The 6,935-nt window shown below is 41.2% G+C and overlaps 1 non-coding gene across 1 annotated transcript; it reads left to right on the forward strand.

The window, feature by feature from the left end:
• The first annotated feature begins 4,682 nt into the window (after positions 1 to 4,682).
• Positions 4,683 to 4,789, forward strand: LOC112762040 (small nucleolar RNA R71). The gene has a single exon (XR_003182401.1). It is a non-coding gene; the product is annotated as a small nucleolar RNA R71 (small nucleolar RNA).
• The last annotated feature ends 2,146 nt before the right edge of the window (positions 4,790 to 6,935 follow it).

Genomic DNA, 6,935 nt, shown 5'->3' on the forward strand with positions numbered 1-6,935 from the left:
GGGGTTTTCCCCCATGTTGCCCATGTAGTGCTTGAGCCTTTGTCCGTTCACAGTGAACATCCTCCTTGAACTTTCCTCCATGATTTCTATGTGTCCATATAGCGAGACCTTTGTGACAAGAAAAGGTCCTGACCACCTTGACTTGAGTTTCCCAGGGAAAAGTCTTAATTTGGAGTTGTAGAGGAGCACTTGCTGTCCTTTTTCGAAGCTCCTGGGTGTCAGATAGAGGTCGTGCCTTCTCTTTGCCTTCTCTTTATAAATTTTGGCATTTTCATAGGCTTGAGATATGAATTCCTCCATTTTCTACAGCTGCAAGACCCTCTTTTCACCAGCAGCAATGCTATTAAAATTTAGTAGCTTGAGAGCCCAAAGGGCTTTGTGTTCCAACTCCAATGGTAAATGACAGGCCTTTCCATACACCAATTGATATGGGGACATTCCGATTGGTGTTTTGAATGCCGTTCTGTATGCCCAAAGAGTATCATCCAGCTTTTTCGACCAATCCTTTCTTGATGCTCCTACAGTCTTCTCCAGGATCCTTTTTAGCTCTCTGTTAGATATCTTGATTTGCCCACTGGTTTGGGGGTGGTAAGGTGTGGCAACCTTGTGTTTCACTCGGTATCGTAGGAGGAGAGCTTCTAGTGGTCTGTTACAAAAATGGCTCCCTCCGTCACTGATGAGTGCTCGTGGGACTCCGAACCGGCTAAAGATGTTCTTTCTGAGGAAGTTCATGACCACTTTGTTGTCATTCGTTGGGGTTGCAATAGCCTCTACCCACTTGGAAACGTAATCCACTGCTACCAAGATGTACTTGTTTGAATATGAGGTTGGGAATGGTCCCATGAAATCGATTCCCCACACATCAAACAGTTCCAGTTCTAAGATGAAATACTGTGGCATCTCATTTCTTTTGGGTAGGTTTCCAGCTCTTTGACATTCATTGCAGTTCTTTACTAGTTCTTTGGCATCCTTGAATAGGGTAGGCCAAAAGAAACCGCTTTGTAACACCTTGGCCGCAGTTCTATTCCCTCCAAAATGGCCTCCATAGCATGAGCCGTGGCAGTTCCACAAGACCTCTGGTCCCTCTTTTTCCGAAACACATCTTCTCAGGATTCCATCTGAACACTTCTTGAAGAGATATGGTTCATCCCAAACAAAATACTTTGCGTCGTTGATGAGCTTTTTTTTTATGTTTGTTGATTTCTGGAGGTAGAGCCCCAGTTGCCTTAAAATTGGCAATATCTGCAAACCAGGGTGCTCTGTGAATCATCATCAACTGTTCATCTGGGAAGAACTCATTTACATTTGTATCATGTGTTCCTCCTTTATCATGAGGGATTCTGGTTAGGTGATCTGCTACCTTGTTCTCCACTCCTTTCTTGTCTCTGATTTCAATATTGAATTCCTGCAACAATAAGATCCATCTTATTAGTCTTGGTTTTGATTCTTTCTTGGTAAATAAATATTTAAGTGATGTGTGATCTGTGAAGACAATCACTTTGGCACCAATGAGGTATGATCTAAACTTGTCAAATGCAAAAACTATTGCCAGCAACTCTTTTTCAGTAGTGGTATAGTTTCTTTGAGTATCATTGAGGACTTTGCTGGCATAGTATATCACATGGACCAAGTTATCTTTCCTCTGTTCTAACACTGCCCCAATTGTGAAATCAGATGCATCGCACATTAGTTCAAATGGTAAATTCCAATTAGGTGGGGAAATAATAGGGGTAGAGGATAGCCTCTTTTTTAAGTTTTCGAATGCTAGCATGCACTTTTCATCAAAGATAAATGGTGTATCAGATACAAGGAGATTGCTTAAAGGCTTGGCTATCTTTGAAAAATCTTTAATAAAACTTCTGTAAAAGCCAGCATGTCCTAGAAAACTCCTAATTGTCTTAACATCACTTGGTGGGGGTAATTTTTCAATGAGTTTCACTTTAGCTCTGTCCACCTCAATGCCTTGGTTAGAAACCTTATGGCCAAGAACTATTCCTTCTGTCACCATAAAGTGACATTTCTCCCAGTTCAAAACCAAATTAGTCTCTTGACATCTTTTCAATACCAGGGCCAGGTGATTTAGGCAATTAGGAAAGGAATCTCCGAATACTGAGAAGTCATCCATAAAGACTTCGATGAATTTTTCTATCATATCTGAGAAAATGGAGCATGCAGCGTTGGAAAGTTGCAGGCGCATTGAATAGCCCAAATGGCATCCGCCTGTAGGCAAACACTCCATATGGGCAAGTGAAGGAGGTTTTCTCTTGGTCTCTTGTAATAACCACTATTTGGTTATATCCTGAATAACCATCGAGAAAATAGTAATATGCGTGTCCTGCAAGTCTTTCCAGCATTTGATCCATGAAAGGAAGGGGAAAATGATCTTTTCGTGTAGCTTCATTGAGTTTTCTGTAGTCTATGCACATCCGCCATCCTGTGACGATCCTTGTAGGGATTAGTTTGTTCTTCTCATTGGGGACTACAGTGATTCCTCCCTTTTTTGGGACAAATTGCACAGGTCTGACCCAAGGGCTGTCTGAGATCGGATAGATCACCCCTCCTTGCCACAACTTCATGACTTCTTTCTGTACCACTTCCTTCATGACTGGATTCAGCCTCCTTTGGGGTTGAATGGATGGTTTGGAATCATCTTCCAACAGTATCTTATGCATGCATATGGCCGAACTGATTCCCTTCAAGTCAGCAAGGGTCCACCCAATGGCATCCTTGTGCCTTTTTAACACTTAGAGTAGCTCCTCCTCTTGTTCTTGGCTGAGAGATGAGTTTATGATCATTGGATAACTTTCATTTTCCCCTAGATATGCATACTTGAGAGTGGGTGGCAGTGCCTTCAGTTCAAGTTTGGGTGCTTCTTTCTTTTCATTCTTCTCCTCTATTGTGCCCTGAACCTGAACCTCAGCTGTTGCAGCTTCTTCGCTTGATGCTGATTCCTCCTCTTCTGTTAACTCCTCAAGCTCTTCTTCTTCAAAAGTCTCTTGTATTACATCTTCCAGTGAGTCCAACCTCATACATTCTCCCAATGGTTCCTGTGGGTAGTTCATGGCCTTGAACACATTGATCATCATTGTTTCATTGTGTAGTCTAAGGGTAAGTTCGCCCTTTTAGACATCGATGATAGCTTCGGCAATATCTAAGAATGGTCTACCCAAGATGATAGAAGCCTTAGCTTCTTCCTTCATGTCTAACACTACAAAGTCTGCTGGAAAGATAAAGTCTCCTACCTTCACTAGCAAGTCTTCCACTATGCCGTGAGGAAACTTGAATGATCGGTCTGCCAGTTGCAAGGCCATTTTTGTTGGTTTGGCCTCCTCAATCTTCATTTTTCTCATCATAGCTACAGACATCAGATTTATGCTGGCTTCTAAATCACATAAAGCCTTTTCCACTGTTATTTCTCCTATAATACAAGGAATCTGGAAGCTCCCCGAATCCTTCAATTTCTGGGACAGTTTATGCTGAATGATAGCACTACATTCTTCGGTTAGTATCACAGTATCATTGTTCTTCCAGCTTCTCTTTTTGGTCATCAACTCCTTCAAGAACTTGGCATAGAGCGGCATTTGCTCTATTGCTTCAGCAAAGGGTATGTTAATCTGTAGTTTCTTGAAGATTTCTAAAAATCTGGAGAACTGGCTGTCATCCCCCTTCTTCCTTAATTGTTGAGGATATGAGGCTTTCGGAATATATGGCTTCAGCTCTTCTCCCTTTGGATGTGCATTGGAGGTGGGGACTTGAACTTCATTTTGTTCCTCCTTTCTTCCAGTTGCATCTTTCTCTTGTGGTTGCTTGGAAGTCTTCTTCAATTCTTTTCCATTTCTGAGGGTGATAGCATGACACTCCTCCCTCCGATTTGGTTCAATGTTACTGTGAAGGTCATGGCTGGGAGCTTGCTGAAATAGGTAGCCAATTTATGTCTCAAGTTTCTTGATGGCAGCGTCTTGATTCTACATGTTGGATCGTACTTCCTCTCGGAACACCTTACTATCTTAGATTTCCTTACATATGCCTTCAAGTAGAGTCTCAATCCTTGATAGTCTTTCTTCCGATGATGGAGAATTGAGATTGGAGGGATGAGAAAAACTATTTTGGCTTTGGTATGGATGTTGAGATGTGTTGTTAGGTGAGTGCTGATATGATCTCTGTGTGGGATGTTGGTGAGCTGCATTGTTGTCGGGGTTGTGGTGTCTCTGATCTTGGCCTTGGTCTTGTTGATTTCCCCACCCAAAGTTTGGGTGGTTCCTCCAACTAGGATTATACGTTTTGGAGTATGGGTCATGGTTCTGCCTAGGTGAATTTCCAATGTAGTTGGATTGCTCCTGACTACCCTCTACTTCTTTATTCACTCCTTCTTGAGTTGCTGCTGAAGAGGTGATTGCAGCTACTTGATTCCTCTCCATCTTCTTGGTGAGATCAGCCAATTACTTGGTAATCATCTTGTTTTGAGCTAGCAGTGCATCCATATTGTTTAGCTCCATCACTCCTCTAGTGTTGCCTCTTTCAGAAGCATAAAAGTAGTCATTCTCAGCTATAATTTCAATGACATCTATGGCTTCTTCAATGGTCTTCTTCTTGTTCAGAGATCCCCTGGATGAGTGGTGTACTGCCTTCTTTGATTCATAAGAAAGATCTTCATAGAAAATGTGTAACTGCACCATTCATTGAACATATCTGGCGGGCACCTTCTTGTCAAGTCTTTAAGCCTCTCCCATGCTTCATATAGAGTCTCACCATCTTGCTGCCTGAAAGTTTGAACGTCAGCTCTCAACCTGTTGATTCTTTGAGGAGGATAGAATCTCGCCAAGAATTTGTTTACCACATCTTCCCAGGTTGTTAAGCTCTCCTTCGGGAAGGATGTCAGCCATTTAGATGCCTTGTCCTTGAGTGAGAAGGGGAATAGAAGTAGTCTGTAGGTGTCAGGATGAACACCATTAGACTTCACAGTGTCACATATCCTCAGGAAGGTGGTTAGATGTTGATTGGGATCTTCTTGAACACTTCCTCCGAATGAACAGTTGTTCTGAACAAGGGTGATGAGCTGTGGCTTTATTTCAAAGTTGTTGGCTTGTATGGTTGGCTTTTGGATGCTACTTCCATAGTTTCCTGGGTTTGGATTGATGTAGGATCCTAGAACTCTTCTCTCTTGCCCAGCATGATGCACTGGGCCTTCTCTACCATGGTTGTGAGCCTCTTCTTCATGATGGTTCTCTATATTCTCATCCATGTCTGGTTCAAAATACTCCTCTTCTTTCTCCATACCAACTACTCTCTTTCCTATTGCTTCCCTCCTTAATCTAAGGAAGGTCCTCTCAAGTTCAGAATCAAAGGAAGTTGAAGCCCCGCTTCTTTTACCTGTCATACAACCAATAAGGCAAAAGCAAGAAGGGGGAAGATGCAGAGAGTATTCTTGTTAGAAATATTGTTAGTGTGAGTGGTACAATATATCATACAGTTAGTGGGTTAGTGAACTGAATTGTAAACAACTAAAAAAAAGGTAGGGGGAAAAGGAAGAAAACAGCTAAACTGAAAGTGAATTACTCAAATGAAATCAAACAAAATAAAAGAAATGCTCAATCTAGTTATCCACCAATTTAATCATTGTTGATGCAAAATCAATCCCCGGCAACGGCGCCATAAACTTGATGCATGGAAACTTGTCTCTTAACAAATCTCCCTCGGCAAGTATACCGAATTGTCCTCAAGTAAAAACTCACAATAGAGTGAGGTCGAATCCCACAGGGATTGATTGGTCAAGCAACTTTAATTGGAGGAATGTTCTAGTTGAGCTAAGCAGAATTTGGTTTGAGAGTTGCAGGAAATTAAATGGCAGAAAAGTAAATAGTAGAAAATGTAAATGCTGGAAATAAAGAGCTGAAAATAAATGACGGAAAGTAAATTACAGAATCTTAAATGGGGAAAGGGAGTTCAGCATGAAAGTAAATGGCAGAAACTAAAGAGAATGGGTAAGATCAGAAATGGAGAATTCATTGGGCTTAGGAGATGTTGTATTCTCCGGATCAAGTTCATTTTCATCTCTTCCTCAATCAATGCATTCATTGATCTCCTTGGCAATCTTAAGTGATTGAATTCCAATTGCTTGGTAACTCATTCTCTCAAATCTTGATCAATAGCCAATTCCTTGGTCTAATTGCTCATGAGAAGAGATGAAGTGTGGTCACTGATTATACCACATGTATTTCCAAATCAAAGTGTTGGGAGAATTATGTCACCATATCCACCCAAACCCCAATTTGGTCCAACATGAAAAAGCATTTCTAGCATGATCTCTTCATTCCTCTTCCAAGGTTCAGAAGAGATCCAAGTATGAATAGTTTCTTTTCCAAGACAACTATCCAATTGGATGAAGATTGAAAGCTTTCATGTAAAATCAAGAGAAAAGAAAGAAGAAAAATAATGAAAGCTATTATTGATCCATCAAATTACAAGAGAGCTCCCTAACCCAATGAAAAGGGTTAGTTGTTCATGGCTCTGGGAATGGAAAGCAAAGATGGAGAGTACATTCTGAAGTAAAATTAGAAGTTGCAGAGAAAGTAAAATTATACGGAGAGTAGTCCTCTCAATCCCAAAAGCTCTCTCTAGTTCAAAACTACTGCTATATATACTACTCTTTTGATCTTCTAGTTGGCTCTTCAAGTCTTAGATATGGGCCTTTGGATCTTGAGTTGAAGCAGTTTTGAATCTTCAGTGGGCTCAGCTTTACTTGTAGAGAAAGTGTGAAGTAGGCATAGACTTTGGCTAGGACGTTAGTGGCGTTAACGTTAAGTGAAAATGTGGGTTCGAGAACGTTAGTAGCAATCACCTTTTGCACTAACATTCCTAGCCAAAGATGAGTTACGTTAACTTCAACGTTAGTGGCACTAACGTGACCACTAACGTTGCCTCTTGATCCATCGCGA

The sequence above is a fragment of the Arachis hypogaea genome, chromosome 16 (genome assembly GCF_003086295.3).
Source record: "Arachis hypogaea cultivar Tifrunner chromosome 16, arahy.Tifrunner.gnm2.J5K5, whole genome shotgun sequence".
Lineage (NCBI taxonomy): Eukaryota > Viridiplantae > Streptophyta > Magnoliopsida > Fabales > Fabaceae > Arachis > Arachis hypogaea.